Consider the following 20,129-nt stretch of genomic DNA (forward strand, 5'->3'; position numbering starts at 1 on the left):
AGAAGGCTGTTCTCACTGGTCCTTGGCGCTCTCTGGAAGGCACTGCAGGGTGTCTGCATCTGGGCGGAGAGAGCAGGCAGGGTGGGCAGGCAGCATCACTCACCTGGCAGGGACCTCCCTCTTCCAGCTGCCCCCCATCTCCTCACCTTCAGACTCCTCCAGGAAGGCTCCCGCAAAGCGCTGCAGTCCCCAGGGACCACCCTTCCCTGGAACCTTCCAGCCCAGACCATGGGAGCCACACACTCCCGCATTAGGTCATATTCTGGTGTGGAATGATGACGAAGCCGCACAGCGGGTCACAGAGTACAAAGCGCTTTTCTGGATCTAGTGTGGTACTGCTGAAGGGTGCTAGGGCAACAGTTACCTCTGGGGAGGGGGCCAGAGGCAGGGATGAGGGACGTTCATTAATTTGTACAGGAGCTGTGTGACCTTGGGCAAGGCCTTAACCTCTCTGAGCCTCAGTTCCCATCTCTGTAGAGTGGGGATGATATTGGCACCACCTCTTAGAGCTCCTAGAAGAGGACATGAGAGAATACCCACAAAGGGCTGAGCGTGCCCTGCGGTACCCTCAGTCTTTCCAAAGCCCCCAAAGGTTGCCTCCCCTGCAGGAAGTTCACCCTCCCAGCCCCCTCCACCCGTATTCTACCCAGCCTGTCCCTCCTCTGGCCTACTGGACCAACCACACACTTCATGTCTTCACTTCTGAATTCGAAATTCAGTTGCCCTATGAGGCTCTCTGGCTTCCCCAACGAGACTGCAATCTGGCAAAGGTGGGAGCCTCACTTTCCCCTTCGCCTTTCCTCCTCCTCCTCTCTGGCCTCCCCTCCCCCTTCTGTACCTGCAGCCAGGCCTCCGTACAGGTCTGCGCATCCCAAGGGCTCTCACAGCCCACTGCAGTAGCTTGGACATTTGGCTACCATCTTTGGCCAAAAAATAATGCAGCTCTGGACGAATGTGTACCTGCTGGTCTCCACTGAGCAAATCTCCAGGAGCTGGTCCTACTCTGCTTCCTCAGTGGAGGAACCTTCCGTGGTCCCCCATTCTCTGATAAAGCAAGCCAAACTCCTCAGCCTGACTTTCCGGACCATTCACAGGCTGATCTCACCTGGTTCTTCAGCCTTATCCTCAGGCTCTGGGTGGGGAGCTCCTTCAAAACAAAAGGTTCCGGGCTCCTAGGTCGGCGGCCCAGCCCTGCCTCTCTGCTTCTGCCCGTGTTCTTTCCTCTGCCCAGGAGACCCCTCCTCCTTTTCCCATGGTCATTCATCCAGGCATCCTCCAGGAAGTCCTTCCTGGTCTCCTCCTCTCGGCAACAACCCCTCCCAGATAGAAGGAAACTCTGGGCCTCCCCCCCCCCCGCCCCCTGCAATCTGCCCTCCAGCCTTGGGTCACAAGAAGTGCTGAAAGGTCTTAATTCCTGTCTGCTGTGAACCTGATGGCAGGGGTCACTTTCATCCTTCTCCCCATGAGGGCCCAGCTCATAATATGTGTGTGCTGTGTGGCCCTTGGGCCATCCTCACTCCCAGAGCTCAGAGGCTGGGAGTAAGAATTCACCCGGATGCCAGGACACTCTTGAGGCTGAGTTCTGCTGACCCCAACGCCACCTTGGCTACATTTCTTAATGGAGCCCCACGCTCCGACAGCCACACTCCCGGAGCCTGAACATGAAAGATCTGGCCACCGTCCCACTCAATACAGATATCTGTCCACCCAGCCTCCCATCAGGGGCCTGAGGTGTCAGCTGAGGTCTGCATCGTCAGAGCATCGCAGACTCCTTGCAGTCAGAAGAGACCTTGGAGACTATCGTACAGAGGCTGGGAGCTGTGAGAAGCAATGGGAGGAAAGTGGCGATGTGTCTGCGGTCCCATGTGCCAGAAGATGCTGCAGTGACACCATCAATGCACATCACCCTTGCAGGGAGCAGCTGAGTCCCCACTACGTACTGGCACTGTGCCTAGCAATTTGGATTCATTTTCGGTTTTTAATCTCTTACTGCCCTGCAAAGCGGAGGTTATATATGCACTTGATTTTACAGGGGAAGGAAACTGAAGCTCAGGGCAGTGAAGTCACTAAACCAAGGTCACACGGCTAGTGGGGGGGCGGGGAGCAGGATTCAACTGCAGGCACACCTGACTCCAGAGCCTGTGCTTTTCCATCATTAATCCTACATATATTTGGTTTATCACAAATTTACCGTGGAGATGCTGGTCGCGTTTTAGTTCTTGTCTGGACTATAGTTACACAAGTATGTGTAAACTTATAATCTGTGTACTTTTCTGCATTTATAACTTCAACTTTCTTTAAAGATTTCTTTATTTGAGAGAGACTGCGCGCATGTGAGAGCGAGCAGGGGGAGGGGCAGAAGGAGAGGGAGAGAAGGGGACTCTGCACTGAGCGTGGAGCGTGACGCAGGGCTCAATCTCACGTCCCCAGGATCTCGACCTGAGCCGAAACCAAGAGTCAGATGCCCAACCAACTGAGCCACCCAGGTACACCTCAATAAAGTTCTCTTTTAAAAACAGGTTTTTGTCCCAGAGATGAATATATGCTAGAGATTTTCAGGATGTAGAATACTCTTAGTACTAGATTCTGAAGCTAGAATGCTGTTTCTCTCTTTTCTTTTTCTTTTTAACTGCCTTTCTATTTTAACCAGGACTGTTCTCAAAATCTCAAAACTCCCACACCAGGCCAAGCAGAATTTCACCTGCTGCCCATTGCTCAGACCACAACGAACATTTTCTCGTACTCAGATTCCCAGCCCAGGTGCCACCCAGTCAACACTCTACTTCCAGAAGCTGGCAGAGCTCTATAGTCTTTGCAACCTGCTCCTCATCCACCCATATGCAGGGATCAGATGGTGAGACCCGTCGCTGTATCACTGGTTAATCCCCAGCTTCATGAGGCGGCCAGGCAGTGATGTCTGGATGCTTCCATTCCTTGTACCAGGCCAGGGTGGGCAGAGAAGCCTTCTGTGTGTACAAACACAGCCTTCTGCTTAGGTGGCTCCTGCTGGACTCCCTCGCCAACTCGGCCCTCTGTGGCTTTTATCTTCCCGCCCAAAATAACCATTGGCTTCAGTGGTTCTCTGGACATAAATCAGATTCTCATGAGAGCCCGTGAGCAGCTTGAGGACAGGAAGGGCACGTTCTCCATCTCTGTTTCCCCAGTGCACCAGGGCAAAGGTTTGTGGAATTTAGCGAGCTCCTCTGTGTGCCTGGGGGGACCTGAGCTGGGCAGCGAGAACTCACTAGCAAACAGTCATGCTCTCTGAAAGCTCAGAGTTGAGAGAAAACACCAGCACTAGCCAATCGCAATAGAAGGCAAAAAATACTAAAGGCTGTAAGAAAAGGATGAAGTGCTTTTGGAGTTCAGAGGCGAAAGAGATTGGGGGAAGGGCGGGTGCCAAAGGTTTCAAGGCAGAGGGAGCATTTGGGCTGAGCATTACAGACGGGGCAGAAGGACACTCTAGATGGAGGAGACAGCATAAAACAAGGCCCAGGGCTGGGGAGTCCAGGGTAGACTCAGGAAACTGGCCCCGTATGGCCCTGAGCTAGGGATGCTAAGGGCTGAGGCTGGGGCTGGAAGGCATATGGTACCAGCGGGAGCCTCGAATGGCACGACATACCAAGTGATTTCCTGCACTGTCTAGCAACTAGCCACATGTGACTATTTAAATTTAAATGAATTAAAATGGGAAAAAATGTAAAATTCATAGCCACCTGTGGTTAGTGGCTACCATATTGGACAGTGCAGATGTGCACCACTTCCAGACAGTTCTACTGGATGGCGCTGGTACACATGGCAGAGAATCCAGAAGATGTTGAGTGGAGGCATGACATGGGCAGAGCTGGGCTTCAGGAAGATAAATTTGTCCTTAGTGAGGAGTAAGTGACTGGAGGGTAGGAGAGACCTGGACCTGGTAGTAGGCCAGAGAGCATTGCAATAATCCAGGCAAGATCAATAACCACTTCCCTTCCCTCTGTTCACCTCTTCCTATCAGTAAGCAGGAAAGTGGTTCTCAAAGCATGGTCCCTAGAACAGCAGTATCATCTGAGAATGCCTTAGTGTACAAATCCTCAGGCCCCACCCCAGACCTACAAAGTCAGAAACTTGGGAAGTAACTTGTGTTTTGATCAGCCCTCTCATGGTTCTGATGCACACTCAGGTGTGGGATCTGCCAGCACCGAGGCTAGGGGCCACGCTGGTTCCAAAGTAACTCCACACTCTGGAATCAGAAGACGTGGCTCCATGTCCTGACTCAGACATTAACTAGTGTGCTTAAACTCTTTGGCCGCAGTTTACTTTAATAACCCTCTGTGGTTATTGTAAAGATCAAAGAAGTCAACACATGCACTTTTCTTAGAAGAGTGCCTGGCATATAGGTAAGTCAATGAATGTTAATTATCATTTTAATCCTCATGTGCCACTTCATCTAAACTCCTATGGTACCAAGCTGAATTCCTCCCACATACAATGGACCAGCATCTGTCTCCTGCCATGAGCTATGGCCTCCTGCCTGTCCATCATATGATATTCCTAGGCCCACTCCTCTATAGTACCAGTGACTTCTCTCCAGGCCAAAGGCGTCAGTTCCTCTCCCAGAAGGCAAGGGCATGTCTTGTGTCAAGGCACAAGAGGCGGATTTAATGTCTTGAGCTAAGATGCCCTATAAGGGGTCAAGTCAGAAGATGGCCCTTGCGTCTTTCCCTATAAGACTACCTGGGAATAGGAATGTCTGGAAGTGAGTGCCCAGCTGCCCACTGCCATGGAAAGTGTCAAGCCTGTTCAGCTGATCTATGCCAGACAGAAGGATATGGGAAACAGTACCTGGGGTTCTGCCTACTGCAGGGGCTGGATCCTAACTCAAGAAACCAGCCAGAGGGAGATGGTATCAACAAACCTGGATGCTGATCTTGGCAGTGAGATCTCAGGCAGTCATTTTCCTCTCTGGATTCAATTTCCTTACCTCTGATGGGAGGGGGTTGGCCTAGTGTGGTTCTTAACCTTTTATGGGTCATGGTTTTCTCTGAAAATGAGATGAAAATTGCAGAGCTTCTCCCCCAGAAAAATGCACATGGGCACACATCCAGACACACAAACATTATGCACACAAACATGTGTGCACACGTGTGCACGCGTGCGTGCACACACACACACACACACACACACTTCTTGTTATTTTAGGCATCAAAAGACCTCATGAAGCCCATGCATTGATCACCCCCTGGGTCCATGGACACTTGGTCAAGAAACCTTGGCTAGATGGTCTCTAATCATCCGTGATAAGAAATCGGCTGTATTTGTATCTAATTTAAAGAAACTCTATGTGAAAATTTCACCAAAATGATGAAATCTGAAATGCGATTTCATACGATTCAATTGCTGATGGGCTGAATGCTACGTATCCCTCCCAGAGCCTGCCCCCTGCCTTGTCATATTGCCTCTGCAGGCTGCCCCCCCTTCCTGCTCCCCCCAGGCAGCAGGGAGTGAGCACACAGTCCTGAAGACAAGCCCGGCCCCCATGGGCTGTCTCTGCCACTTCCCAAAGAGTGGACAGATTGTCCCCAGCCATGAGAAGGTAGAAGAGGAGGAGCTTGCCTGCCTCTCGTTTCCCCACCCCAAATCCCCGGCTCAGATGCCAACCATTAAAGAGGGTCCCAGATGCCACCCCAACCCACAACACACACACACACAAGCAAAAACCCTCCCTCACACAGCCACAGCCAAAGGACTATACCTCCAGACACATGGCGGTGTGGTCACTCAGAACAGGCAAGAGATATTTTTAGAGGCCGAGTGACAGGATGGGTGAGAACAGTTCCCCTCTGTCAGAGCGACGGCCACCACCACCAGCTCTGATGAATCACCACCCACTACGTGAATGTACACGGCTGTCAGCATGGCCAGACAGGCTGCGCTGGCTTCTAGAATGAATGTCTTGGATTGGTGACCGTGCTGATCACACCAGGCTGCGCCCAGGATCACACCAGGGGCAAGACTGCCCAGCCCAAGCCAGCGCAGCCTAGCCGGACCCTTAGTCCAGCCCAGCCCAGCCCAGCCTCCTGTGACCAACACAGCCCTCATCAGGACAGCCTACACCAGGCCACCAGCCCGTGCAGGGGCCCCTCTCTCTGCAAGAGTCCCTCCAGAGGAGCTCTTCATACCTCTCCTCCCCCCAAGGCCATCTGAGGGAGCCTCCCCCACCTCCACCCCACTGCAGTCTGGATATTAAGGCAATGAGCACCTAGTAAATCAGGCAGACTTGAACACTGTCAGTGCCACTGTCACCTGGTTTCATCTTTCTGGAGGGCACTTTGGAAAAGTGCATTCTAAGCCTTAAAAGTGTACATAACTTTAAGCCGGAAATTCTTCTACAATGCATATACACAAAGATATAACTAGGAGAACATTTGTTTTGTGTCTACAAGAGTCTTGTATACTGCAGTGAAGTGGGAATTAGAAATGTCCAAAAATAGTGGCTACGTTATCTAAATGATACAGAAATATCCTGAAATATTATGCAGTTGTTAAAATATAGTGCTGTGGATCTACATGATTGTAATAACATTCATAACATAATACAAAATTTTAAAAAGCAGGTACAAAATAGTATATAACATGTGACCCAACTTCTATAAAATGTATGTGCATGCATAGAAAAAAAAGAAAGAAAGAAAACTGGAGGGGCGCCTGGGTGGCTCAGTCAGTTAAGCATCTGCCTTCGGCTGGGGTCATGATCCCAGGGTCACAGGATCCAGTCCCGCATCTGGGTCTCTGCTCAGTGGGGAGTCTGCTTCTCCCTCTCTCTCTGCTTGCTGCTTCCCCTGCCTGTGCTCTCTCTCTCTCTCAAATAAATAAATAAAATCTTGAAGAGAAAAGAAAAGAAAACTGGAAGGAAATATACAAAAATTATGTTCCCAGATGTTGTTTTTGACAGTGGAATTATTTCTCTTGTGCTTATCTGGGTTTTGTTTTACTTCCTTGCTGATTTTCTGGTGTATGGATGTGTGAGAACATATATTATTTACATAAGAAAGGTAATAAGAAAGGTCCATTACCATCAGCTGACTCTCACAGCCTCTGGTCTGAACCATTCAAAGCCCTTCCTGGTTTCTCATTTAGAGACCCCACCCCTTCAGCCACCACTCTTACCAAGTCTCCATCTGGCTTTGAATTTCCACACCGTCCCCAGGTGCCCCCTGGAGTTTCACTAATTGAGGGCACCACCCAGCCATCCCCCACAGTCCCCTGATACAGGCCTCCACAGTGGAAGTGCCCTCCTCCAGGAACCCCTGTCCATGAATCTCATCCAGAGAGAGTGGATCTCATTTTACAATAAGGGAAATAAGTATTATAATAAAGATAAAAGTGGTAGTAAATCTGCTGGTGGGAATGTAAATTGGTGCAGCCACTGTGGAAAACAGTATGGCGGTTCCTCAAAAAATTAAAAATAGACATACCATATGATCCCGTAATCACACTACTGGGTATGTACCCAATGAAAATGAAAACACTAATTCAAAAAGATAGATGCACCCCCTGTGTTTACTGCAGCATTATTTACAAAAGCCAAGATACAGAAGCAACCCAAGCGTCCATCCATAGATGAATGGATAAAAGAGATGTGGCATGTATCTACGATGGAATATTATTCAACCATAAAAAAGGAAAAGAGCATGCTGTTTGTGACAACATGGATGGACCTAGAGGGTATTATGCTACATGAAAGAAGTCAGACTGAGAAAGACAAATACCAAATGATTTCACTCATATGTGAAATCTAAAAAAAAAAAAACAAATGAATACACGAACAAAAAGGAGAATCAGACGTATAAATACAGAGAACAAACTGATAGTGGCCAGAGGGGAGAGGCGTGGGCAAAACAGGTGAAGGCGAGTGGGAGATACAGGCTTTCACTTACGGAATGAATGAAGTCGCGGGAATAAAAGGCGCACTGTAGGGGAGATGGTCAATGAGATTGTAATAGCATCCGGTGACAGATGGCGGCTACACTTGGGGTGAGTGCAGCATAAGGTACAGAGAAGTTGAATCACTGTGTTGTACACCTGAAACTAATGTCACACTGTATGTCAACTATACTGGAAGTTTTTTAAAAAATCTTAAAAAGTGGTAGTGAACATTCACTATATTCTGTTTTCAATTTTTCTAGAGCACTTTATTATACTCATATCACTTAACCCTCGCAACGGCTTTCAAAGTGGGTGCTGTTGTACCCATTATACAGAGGAGGACACCGAGGCCCCACAAGGGGAGCAGCACGACACTTGCCAAAGGTCACACGGTAAGTCAGGATTCAGACACAGGTCTGACTTGCACATAGGAGTTCAATGGAAGAACTGAACAGGGTATCCTGAGCCCACATTCTAAGGAGCCATATTCTACGGAGTCCTCCCTTCCAGCTGAGCTCATAGTCACTACACCACCATCCCCCGCCCAGAACCCCACAAAAGCCCAGCTAGGGCCATGTGCCCTGCACCTCCACACCAGGCCATCATTCCCTCCCAGCTCCAGCACTGGGTCCGCAGGCTCCTCTCACAGGGGTGACGGCACCCCTGTGTGACTGGGGGGGGGGAGGAGATGGAATCAGCCTGCGTGGCCTCCCACTTTAGGCCTGCTCCCAGCTCCACATCTGGGGCACTGGCTTTGGCTGCACTGTCCTTTCCTCAAGCTTCTGACTATCTGCCGACTGGGACAAAAGAAAAAAAGGAGTGGAATCCTAGGCCTTGCATTCTAGTCAGTTCCAATTTACTTTTGTATTTTTGAAGTATGTACATGGAATCCTCCCACCAGAATATTAATACTAACAATAGCAATAACAGGGGCGCCTGGGCGGCTCAGTAGCTTAAACGTCCAACTCTCGATCTCGGCTCAGGTCTTGACTTCAGGGTGATGGGATCAAGCCCCGTGTTGGGCTCTATGCTCAGTGCAGAGTCTGCTTGTCCCTCCCCCTCCCCCAGGTCTGCCCCTTCCCCCACGAACACGTTCTCTCTCACCCTCTCCCTTTCAAATATATATATATTTTTTTAAAGCAATAATTAAAAGTACTAGCAACAAAACAGCTACTTCATCTTTATTCAATGCTCCAAACCACCCCTGAGAAGCAGGATCTAGTAGCCCCATTTTACAGATGAGCAAACAGAGATGTAACTTACTTAAGGACACTCAGCTAGGGAATGGCAGCATAAGGATTTGAACAAGTGGTTCTGACACCAAGTGTAGGCTCTGACTGCTGCCCCACAGCACATCTCTTAGAAATAAATCAGCTGGTGCTACCCCTTTCCCACGGAGATGAGAAAACCTAGACCCAGAGAGGGAAAAGTCATCAGCCAGCATCTATTTACTTACTAAGCAGCTACTATGTCTGGTGCACTGAGCTAGTGCTGTGAATGAAGAAGCGTTCTGACTCCCACATTCGTTGATAGTGGGGCTCTGAGTGTATACTGATGATTGTCAAAACTGAGCAATGGGTTCGTGGAGGTTTGTTATACTATTCTCCCTACTTCTCAGCAGGTTTGAAATTTTCCATAATAAAAAAAGTTAAAGAAAAGAAGACAACAGAAAGATGGCTGATGAGCATATAAATTCTAAGTCTGGCTTGAACTTAGAAAACCAGTAAAATCACCCAAACTTAGAACTATTTTGCTCTGACAGTTTTGAAGGTCAGGAAAAGGCAGGTGTACTGGAACCCACTTAGAAGCCTCTCTTCCTCCTTCTTTCTATACAATTTTCTGCCTCTGTGCTGTTGCTAGGAAACCAGCAAGCCAGGAGAATCCGAGGCTGGCTGGCTGGGTCTCTCCCCTCCCTCACTGCCCCTCTGGGGGGTACAGTGCCCCTGCCCCTGAAGCTGACCCTAGCAGGCAGCTCTCTGTGGGTCCACAAGCCACATGACGCGGCCTGAGATCCCGCCCACCGCTGGGAGAGAGGCGAGTATAAATCCAGAGAACTATGATTAGAAAACAAATTACAGGCCTCTCTCTGCAGGTCCCCAGCTCACAAAAACTTCCTAGCAGTCAGAGGGCCTTTACTCAGGTTGCTCCAAGTCTCCAGAGAGAGCAAACACACGCGAGGCAGGAGAGTATGACCCTGTGAGTGTGAGTGAGAGAAACTACCCAACAAAGGCAGAAAATGTGACAGATGGGGAGAGGGAGGCCACTGGGAGGCAGCACAGCATAATGGTCAAGGACTCTAGCAGCAGTTCAGCACCTAAGCCCAGCTCCCCGCCTTCCTAGCTGGGAGACTTTGAGTCCATCCATGTCTTCACCACTCTGAGCCTTCATTCCTCAGCTGTGAATGGAGGATAATTCTACCTACAGTATGGAGCAGATACAGGGACTGAGTGAGGCAATATAGGTCAAGTGTGTAAGCACACACTAAACAGTGGCTTAAAAAACTGCTAACCAGGGGCATCTGGGTGGCTCAGTTGGTTAAGCGTCCGACTCTTGATTTCGGCTCAGGTCATGATCTCAGGGTTGTGAGATCAAGCCCCGCATTGGGGCTTGCTTGGGATTCTCTCTCTCCCTCTGCTTCTGCCCCTCTCTCTCTCGAGATTCTTCCCCCCTCTCCCCCAACACCATCCCCCGCACACACGCTCTCGCTCTCTCTCAAATAAATCAATCTTTTCTTAAAAAAAAAAAAAAGTGCTAACCACATGATCCAGCAATTCTGGGATACACCCAAAAGATTTGAAAGCATGGTCTTGAAGAGATATTTGTACATCTGTGTTCATAGCAGCGTTATTCACAACCACCAAGCAGTAGAAGCAACACAAGAGTCCAACAACAGATGAATGGATAAACAAAATGTGTCCTACACATATGATGGAATATTATTCAGTCTTAAAAAGGAAGGAAATTCTGACACATGCTGGAACGTGGATGGACCTTGCAGACATTATGCTCAGTGACATAAGCCAGACACAAAGAGGCACATACTGTTTGATGCCATTTATATGAGGTGCATACAGTAGTCAAATTAACAGAGACAGAAAGTGGAGTGCTGGTTACCAGGAGCTGGGAAGAGAGAGGACTGGAGAGTTGTTGTTCAAAGGGTAGAGAGTTTCAGTTTTGCATGAAAGAAGTTCTGGAGATGGACATGGTGATGGTTGCATGGCAGCATGAATGGACTCAACGTGGCTGAACTGTACACGTAAAAATGGTGAAGATAATAAATTTATGTTATGTGTATTTTATCACATTAAAAAAAATAATAATTTAAAAAGAAAGAACCAGGCCGAAAACCCCAAACAGAGTAAAAGACTAAGAGACAAAGCTAAAAAGATAAATTATGGAAAAGTATGCAGAAATGGGGTGATACAAAGAGGAGAAACACATTCCACATGCGCACCCTTCCAAAGCCATGGAGCACAAACGGAGGACTTGCCAGCAAGGGCGTGCTCTTCCAGCGTGCTCGGGGCCTGCCTCCTACCCTGATTTCTTCCCCCCTCAGGGGCTGTTCTGATCATCACTGAAGCAGAGGTCTCTGGGAGAATCTGGCCTCACTCTTCCCCTATGCCCAGAATCCTCAGAGAAAGAGGGAAGGATGGAAGCCCAGAAGGAAGTGAAGGAAGGAATAACAGGTAGGGACAGCAGGGCAGCAGAGCAGCACGTGAAAAGGCCCTGGGGTACAAGCCATGTGTGGCGAACCCTCCAGGGTGGCTGGATGCTCAGGCATGTTGGGGAAGTAGGAAGGAGAGAGGGGGCAAATAGGCAAATGGGGAAAGGCCTTTACTGACCACCTACCACACACTGGACACTGTCCCCCATCATCATCTTTGCAATCTTTAAAGTAATCCTGACAGGCAGGTATTCATGTACCCATTTTATGGAGGAAGAAATGAAAATTCCGATAGATAAAGTAACTCGCCCCAGGAAACACAGATGGTAAGGCGAGAGCAGGGATTCAAAAACCAACTGACTCCTAACCTTGTGCTTATTTCTTTAGCCCCTGGGATATCAGTACAAAAGGCCAAGAGCATGGGCTCTGGAGTCAGCATCCCAAGTCCCAGGCTATCCCTCACTAGCTGTGTGATGTGGAGAAAATTACTTAACCTTCTGGGTGTCCATTTCCTCAGCTGTTAAGTGGGAATGACCATAGCACCTTCATCATATAGTTTTAAGAGAATTAAATGAATATTGCAAGAAAAGTGCACTGTGTGCAGTGAAAACATAAAGTAGCTTTTATTAGTCATTATGCTGAGGACTCTAGGTACCCCCCACAGACCCCCCTAAACAGACTGGCCACAATTGCTTGTCCCTGGCTGAGTCCAGTGCAATCTCTGGAGCAAGGCAGAGGCCAGACCCAGATCCCTGAGGGCCCTAAGAGCCAGGCTGGACAGTAACCTTGGAGGAGCAGCAGGAACATCCTGGAAATGACCTCCTCCACTCTCTGATCTTGACTCCATGGCCTGAGTAAGTTGTTCTACAGATGCTCCTTCAGTGGGACGTGGTCTAAGTAGCCTCCATTCTCATGGAGTGACCGTAATAGAAACAAGCAGAGCTGCCAAGTTACCTACCCAATGGCCTCCACCATGGGCTGACCCCTGCCCCTCAGCACCTTCTGGGATGAGGTGACCTACAATCACAGAGCATCAACACCGGGAAGGCCTTCAGAGACTCTCTAACTCGACCCCTCGTCATACAGATCAAACACGGAGGCCTGGAGATAAGTGGGGACCTACTTAAGGTCACACTCTGAGCCAGTGCCAAAGCTAGAACACAACACTGGGCCACCTAACTCCCTGGTCTTTCCAATTTATTTTGCCATTCCTACATGTTGTCATGTCAAATTTAAATCTATATAGTCAACTTTCAAGAGGTTTAGTCACTCCTATAGGCCTAACTCTGGGAGGTTGGCCTTATGGGAAAAGCAAGAACTTCGGGGACAGGTGGACCTGGGTTCAAATCCCAGCTCCATCACCTCCTAGCTGAATGGCCCTTCATTTGTTTATATATTAGAAGACAGCAGAGGACGGCAGCGAAGGGGGTAGGTGATAGCCCTAATTCTGCCATTCCCTGCCGGGCAAGTCACTCTACCAATCACTGCTTCAGTTTCCTCTTCTGTAAAGCCTGCCTCCCGTAGTCATGAGTACAGAATGAGACAAATATAAATAAAGGACCTGGCACAGTGCTTGCTACGGGGTAAGCACTCGATAATCAATGCCTATGGCTAGTACAATATCTCTGTCTTATCTCTAACACCAAGATTGGAGCCGGCAGCCAGCAGCCAGCAGGTAGCAACTGGACCTCAGTCTCAAAGCTCCAGCTCTCTCAGCTCCCCTCATGGAATCATGGGTGTTAAAGCTGGCAATGGCCCCAGGGGTGCCTGGGTGGCTCAGTCATTGGGTGTCTGCCTTAAGCTCAGGTCATGATCCCAGGGTCCTGGGACAGAGTCCCACATCCGGCTCCCTGCTCAGCGGGAGGCCTGCTTTGCTTCTCCTTCTCACACTCCCCCTGCTTGTGTTCCCTCCCTCGCTCTCTCTCTCTGTCAAATAAATAAATAAAGTCTTAAAAAAAAAAAAAAAAGCTGGCAACGGCCCCATTTAACAGACAACAGAGTCAAGACCCAGAAGGAAATGACTTGCTCAAGGTCACGGGGCAAGTTAATGAGGTGAACTAGAACCCAGATCTCTTGACTCCTACTGACTTAATTCCATAAACCCACACCCTTAGTGCCTGCAGGCAGCTGTGCTCATGCATAGATCTGGGGGGAAGAGACCCCAAATATCAAAGTGTGGCTGCTGTCGGCCAGAACGGACCTGAGCAACCTTGCTGCCGTGGTGGACACAGGTCAGAAGCAGGGTGCAGCTCCATGCTGGCATAGCAGGCCCGCTGGGCCAGCTGCCAGTGCTACCATAGGCACAGCTCAGGGCCCTCTCATCAGTGACATAATAAAGTAATTATGGGATTAGGGATAAAATTAGTCACTTGTGTAATTATTTTGCTTAGAACAAGAACAGAAAGGGCCTTTTTAAAGAGTGGTTCCTTGGCCCCTCCCAAGAGTACTGCTGCAGAGCCGCAGATGAGTGAACACACACACAAACACATATACACCCAGCAGTGATGGCGCGGATGAACAGGGCCACTCGGCTTCCAGGGACAGCTCCTCGCCAGTCCTGACCCTCAAGGCCAGGGGCTACGTTCTCTGATGTTTGCCTCCTGGAACACTTTTGTCACACCGTCACAGGGTACACTGCCTCCCCTCAGAGCCCTCCAGCATGGAGAATCTAGGGAGATGGTCTCTCATGCCTCTCCCCAACCACAGCATAATTAGGTCTGGGTTCCCCTGGCCCGTCCTCCATCATAGAGGCCGGTGGTAGAGCTCCCACAGTACCCGGGGGTCCAATCCAGAGAGACTCCTGGAACTGGTCACTGAGACAGGCAGAATAATGGCCCCCCAACGATGCCCGTGTTCTAACCCCTAGAATCTGTGAGGATGTTACCTCGCATGGCAGGAGGGACTTTGCATGTGTGGTTAGGTTAAGAATTTTGAGATGAGATTAGCCTGAATTATCCAAGTGGTCTCAATGTAATCACTCCTTATAAGTGAAAGAGGGAAGCAGGGGGCTGAAAGTCACAGAAGGAGGTGTGACGATAGAACCAGAGGTTGGAGCGATGCCATTGCTGGAGGAGATTGTGAGCCAAGGAACATGCGGCTTCTATAAGTGGGGAAAGGTCAAGGTACACAGTCTCCCCTGGAGCCTCCAGAAGGAAGGCAGCCCTGTCAACACCTTGATTTTAGCCCCATAAGGCCCAGTTCCAGACTTCTGACCTCCAAGACTATAAAGTAATAAATCTGGGTTATTTTAAGACACTAAGCATGTGGTAATTTGTTACAACAGTAGTAGGAAAGAAACTAATACAGCCACCTAAGGAGGGATCCTTGGAGCCCACCTTTCCCTCCAGGATTGAAGCCCCTGACAAAACTCTCTCCCCAAGGGCCAGCCAGGGGGGATTCCTGGGGCCAACATGCACCCTGAGTGCACCTCTAAGGATTAGGCTTATATAGGAGGCCCAAACTCTAACCCAGAGAGATATCTTTGGGGGAAACAGCACCCCAGAAAAGGGGGGAAGGGAGATAGTTCTGGAAGGAAAGGGAGAGGCCCTACCTTACAGTTCCCCTCCAGGCAGTGGGCCCCTCTAACACATTCTCCAACATAGGAATACTGGCCTCCACAAACCAGACCATCCCCAGGGGTAGGCCAGCATCCGGGAAAGAAACTGCCCAGAAGGCTGGAAGCCTGGCCAAGTCACTAGGTGGCTCCCTCTCTCTGAACCTCATCATTGTCACCAGGCCCTGTGAGATGGTCACTCTCATTATGCCCATTTTATGGCTGAGGAGTCAGACTCTAGCAGGTGGAGAGAGGAGCCTGCTTTAAACCTCGGCCGCTCACTCTCCAGCCCTACCTTGGCCCCCTCCTAGGGTGAGTGAAGGCTAGACAGAGGATGCGGAGCAGCTCCTGAACAAAAGGAACCAGTTCTGCAGACCTGAGGGGGGTCAAAAACAGCCTGCCCTTCCACTCGGTGGATGCTGGGCTTTCAAGTGGCCCAGCAGTCAGGCAAGATTTACCTGGAGCCTGAAAGGGATCCGCAGCCCTTGACCCAGAATGCCTCTTCTGGCATCCCACCCTAACAGCCCTCATCTAAAATACAGAAAAAGCATCTCATGCAATGTTCACTGCGGTGTTATTCATAAGAGCAAAGACTGGAAACAACCTGAATGACCAGCAACAGGAAAAGGGGTGAGTTGATCTTGTTCTGATGGACTCTCTGTAACAACACAGAAGGCCGCTCCGCAGACACGGCTGAGTGAAACACGCAGGACAGCCCTGAAGATGCACCAGGAGGACTTTGGCTACCTAAGAAAGGGGTGAGGGGAAAGTTGGAAGGAAACACACCAAACTCCCAACAATACTAAGGAGTCACTTTTTCCCTCTTCCTGTTTTTTAAAATCTCTTTACTGTGTTGTTACTTTCATAATTTAAAACAGAAAGTTTTCTCTAGGGGTGCCTGGGTGGCTCAGTCAGTTAAGCATTTGCCTTCGGCTCAGGTCATGATCCTGGGGTCCCAGGATCGAGTCCCCCATCAGGCTCCCTGCTCAGTGGGGAGTCTGCTTCTCCCTCTGCCCCTCACGCCGCTCATGCTCTCTCTCTCTCTCTCTCGCTAGCTCTCTCTCTCTCAAATAAATGATATCTTTAAAAAAATAATTAAAAAGGAAGTTTTCTTTAAAAAAAAAAAACAGTAACCTTGATGAAGCCCTGAGGAACTCACACACGGAGACATCAAGGAGAGAAGGGGGTACAGGCGAAGGAGAGTTGGCCAGAGAGGTAGTGGCAAAGCTGGAAAAGTGGGGGAAGAGGGGATCCCTGGGGTCACTATGGCCTATGAGGCGCTGGTGCCCAGTGCTGGCCCCCATGCCCCCGACTGCATTGACAAGGCAAGCCGTGTGCCAAGAAGGCTCTAGTCATTGACGCCCATGTTCCCCACTGAGGAGTCTCCAAGTGCTCCCACCATGACCAGTGTCCCCAGAAGCAGCATTTCCAATGCAAACCAAGCACCAAGAGAAGCAATGATGTACCGCACCCACGGCCACCCACTCCCAGCCCAGCCCAGCCCAAGCGGAACAGAGGAGGCCTCATAGAAGAACCTGGTCAGGATTTTCCCAACCCATAACCACTCACCAATTCTACCACCAGTGTTTCCACAGGGACCCACGTTCCACACATGCATGTACATACACACACACACATTCACACACATATTCGCTCCTTGGGCCCTTCCTCAGCCTCTTTGGGACATGTCCCTTAGATTCTGTGCCTCCTGGATGTAAGCAGACACATAAGCATGCCTGAGTCACATACCTGTTCACACATATTCCTCCACCCACCCACCCACACCACCAGCCTGCTTTCTTCTCCTGAAAACCCCCTTCCTCCCTCTCTCTACCCGCCTCATCACGGCCCTCAGGTCAACCGGAGCCCAGAAGGGAAGGTCGTCCCCCAGCAATTCACGTCTGACTTCACCGTCCCATTCCTGCCTCCCACCACACGCATGGCAGGCAGTGGCCAAGTCCGGGCCACTGCTCCTACAGCCTAGAGGGGGAGGGAGGCTGGGTCACAGAGGTAAAAGCTAAACCAGGCTCTGAAGGCCAATGACCTAAGAAGCCACCTCTGACCCTCAATCTAGTGAGCCAACAGGAAACAGGGCTGAGTCACTACCAGATGGCCCCCATGACACCCCCACTTAAGGAAACTGGCATCCCTTACAGCTGCCCACAGCCCAAATGTATGGGCCATCCTCCTAGTCAGCCTGTGGTAATGAGCGTGGCTGGGCCAAGACAAGGCCAGTATCAATTAGGCCACCCCCTTTCCTGCCAGTGAGCTCAGCCTCTTTACTTTGCTCTGATTTCAGCTCATCTGAAACATCCTCATTTGAGGTCCCTGGAGGATCTTAAAAGTGTTATTCACACATTAGCTCTGACACACGGCCTCCCCCACTCAGACATCACCCGCCCAAGGCAACACTATTCTCTCCCTGCTGTTCGGCACTGCCAGGAATGAGCAGCTTCTGTGGTCAGCCATGTCAAGCCCTCCGATCCAGACCTGCCCCAGCTTCCTGCATTTTCAGGGGAGAGACTGGGACGGGGACGTGGTGCCTCCTGTATGGCAGACATGTCATTTTGTCCAACCTCTGTAACAGCCCCCTGAGGTGGCATTATGATTTCTGTGCCATGGATGCCGAAACTGAAGCTGAGCAGCCCTGCCAAGGTCACCTAGCCAACACGTAGCTGAGTTAGGCCCAGAACCCAGGACTGCTGAGCTCCAGGGCTCGCCCAACGGCCCCACCCACCCCAGCGGGCCCGTTCTGCATGCTGCCCAGCCCCTCCCTGAGCAGAGATGGGGTATCCATCACTGGCCATCCTCAGCCTATTTACCCTGGGCCTGGGTTCCAGTGGAAGGAATGACATAAGAAGGGCTGCAGGATTTGGGGCTTCTAGGAGAAGCTTGAGAGAACACAAATTTCCCAGGAGGAAAAACAAACAAAACAGAACAATGCTAAGAGCTGTTTGCAACTCCCTATTCTGCCTGCATTTAACCTGAGCCCCTACAAGAGACAACACGGTCAGAGGCTAGATGCGAGTATGAAAGGTCAAAAAGAAGGGGGTGTGGGCTGTGTGGTCAGGGAATTCAGAACTGGAAAGATCAGAGGTTCAGCCCAATGCCTTTGTTTTTACAGGTAGGGAAACTGAGGCCCAGGGAGGGGAAGGGACTCACCTAAGGCCAGGAGTGAGCATGGCTGTGTCAGAATTCGAATTCAAGCCTTCTGACTCTTGGGTTAGCTTTCCCGGACCTACAGAATGAAGGGTCTGGAGCAGACGCTGCCTGGGCTAAATGAATGAGTGAATGAACAAGGGGACCCATCACCTCTTCAGCTGAGGGAGTGGAGCCTGGAAACCTAGGTGGTGCTTCCATGGGGACCCCAGCCTCGCTCTGGTTTCTCACCCCATGAAAGATGCAGGCAGGAGGAAGGCCCTTCCATTCACAAAAGCTCAAGCTCCACCAGGAGCCAGTCACAGCCCTGGAAGGAGGCAGAAACTTTGGTTCCCCTGGCAACGCAGACAAAGGCCTCTCCTCAGTGCAGCAATCAGCTGGGGTAGGGATGTGGACTGCCTTCCACCCCATCCAGAGAGGGTGCTCTTCTCCTTTTCCCATAAGGAAGGAACCAACCCCAATCCTTTAGTGCTCACCCCCAGCCTCCAGCCACGCCTCTGGGCCCATCTCAGATTGGGAAGAATGGGGACCATGGGCTGCTGAGTTGGGGGCTGCAGACAGCAGTTGCATCCTGCCCGGTGGGTGAGTATCTACCAGGCGTGTGCTTCAGAACTGGGACGGGGGCCTGTGTGGATGTGCATCAGTTCATCACCCCCCTGCTCCTCGGAGAGACAGTGCCAGCTGCAGAGCCACAGAAGAGCCTGGAATGGGAGGAGCGGCGCCTGGCCCAGGCCCAGCTCTGCCATTAACTCACAACTGGACCCAAGCAAGTCTCATCTGCTTTCCCCTGGGTCTCATTTCCCCCATCTATAAAGTGTGTGATCTAAGACCTACGGTTCTCTGGAACAACAGTCCCCAGCCCCCACTCACCAAAAAATAATGGGGAGGGGGGATGAGGGCGAGCTTACCTTTTGAAAGGTTGCCTAGCCCTGGTCAAGGGCTTTGGAAGACACAACATGTCCCCCTAACCGGAATTGCCTCTTTCCACACACTTTGAGGAAAAGGAAGAAAATCATGAGAAAACAGATGGACCCTGGAAAACAGCTTCCAAACAACATCCCCAACTTTGGAGCCTACAGGCCAGGCTGTCCCCTCCCTCGCCCAGTCCCTAGCCCCACAGGAAGGAGGTGTGCACAGCGTCCTAGTAAGCTCTCTTGTCACTAGGGGAGGGGTCCATCACTCAGAGATTCCAGAAAGATTTTCCACACGGAGAGTCAGAACAAAAAAAGAAGTTTCTCAGGAAGCTCCTCAGTTCCAGAAAAGTCAAACTACTGACTTCAAAACCCACATGCATTCCCCATGCGTTCAGCCCTGTAATCCCGCAGTCACCCTGTGGAGAAACCATGTAGCCATCCAGGACCCCGCTGCCTTCCGCCTCCCCACCCCCACTCCCTCTCAGGCCACCACACCCACAGCCTGCCCACTGGTCTTCGGCCTCCAGCCTTGCCCCTGCAACCCACCCTCCCACTGCCACAAATCAGATCGCCCCATTCCCAACCTAATGCCCTGCAGTGGTCCTCATAATCCCCCTGATCAAATTCCAGCTCCTGGCCCAATATACAGATGCTGGGAAGCGGGGCCTGCCCGGGCCCCACTTTCCTTTCCTGCCATCCCAACAGGGACAGCAACCTCCAGCTACCCCGGGGCACCCTCCCGTTTCACGCCTCTGCACCTTCTTCTTGGCACTGGGGATTCCCGCTGCCTCGATCACTCTTTCTGAAGCCCCTCACTGTAGAGTGCAGGGAACAGCTCCCTGCAAGGAGGGCTCAGTAGGTGCCAGGCCCTTTGGGAAGCCCTGTGCATTCACTACTTCGTTTACTGTCACCAAGACCCTAGGAGGCCCAC

The 20,129-nt window shown here is 50.7% G+C and overlaps 1 protein-coding gene across 7 annotated transcripts in view; it reads right to left on the reverse strand.

Annotated features, from left to right (window-relative positions):
- EPB41L1 (erythrocyte membrane protein band 4.1 like 1) overlaps positions 1-20,129 on the reverse strand; it is a 139,137-nt gene that overhangs the window by 73,900 nt on the left and 45,108 nt on the right. The window lies entirely within an intron of this gene.

Source organism: Callorhinus ursinus, unplaced genomic scaffold (genome assembly GCF_003265705.2).
Source record: "Callorhinus ursinus isolate GAN/ISIS: 27379988/994484 unplaced genomic scaffold, GSC_fseal_2.0 scaffold38, whole genome shotgun sequence".
In the NCBI taxonomy this organism is placed as follows: domain Eukaryota; kingdom Metazoa; phylum Chordata; class Mammalia; order Carnivora; family Otariidae; genus Callorhinus; species Callorhinus ursinus.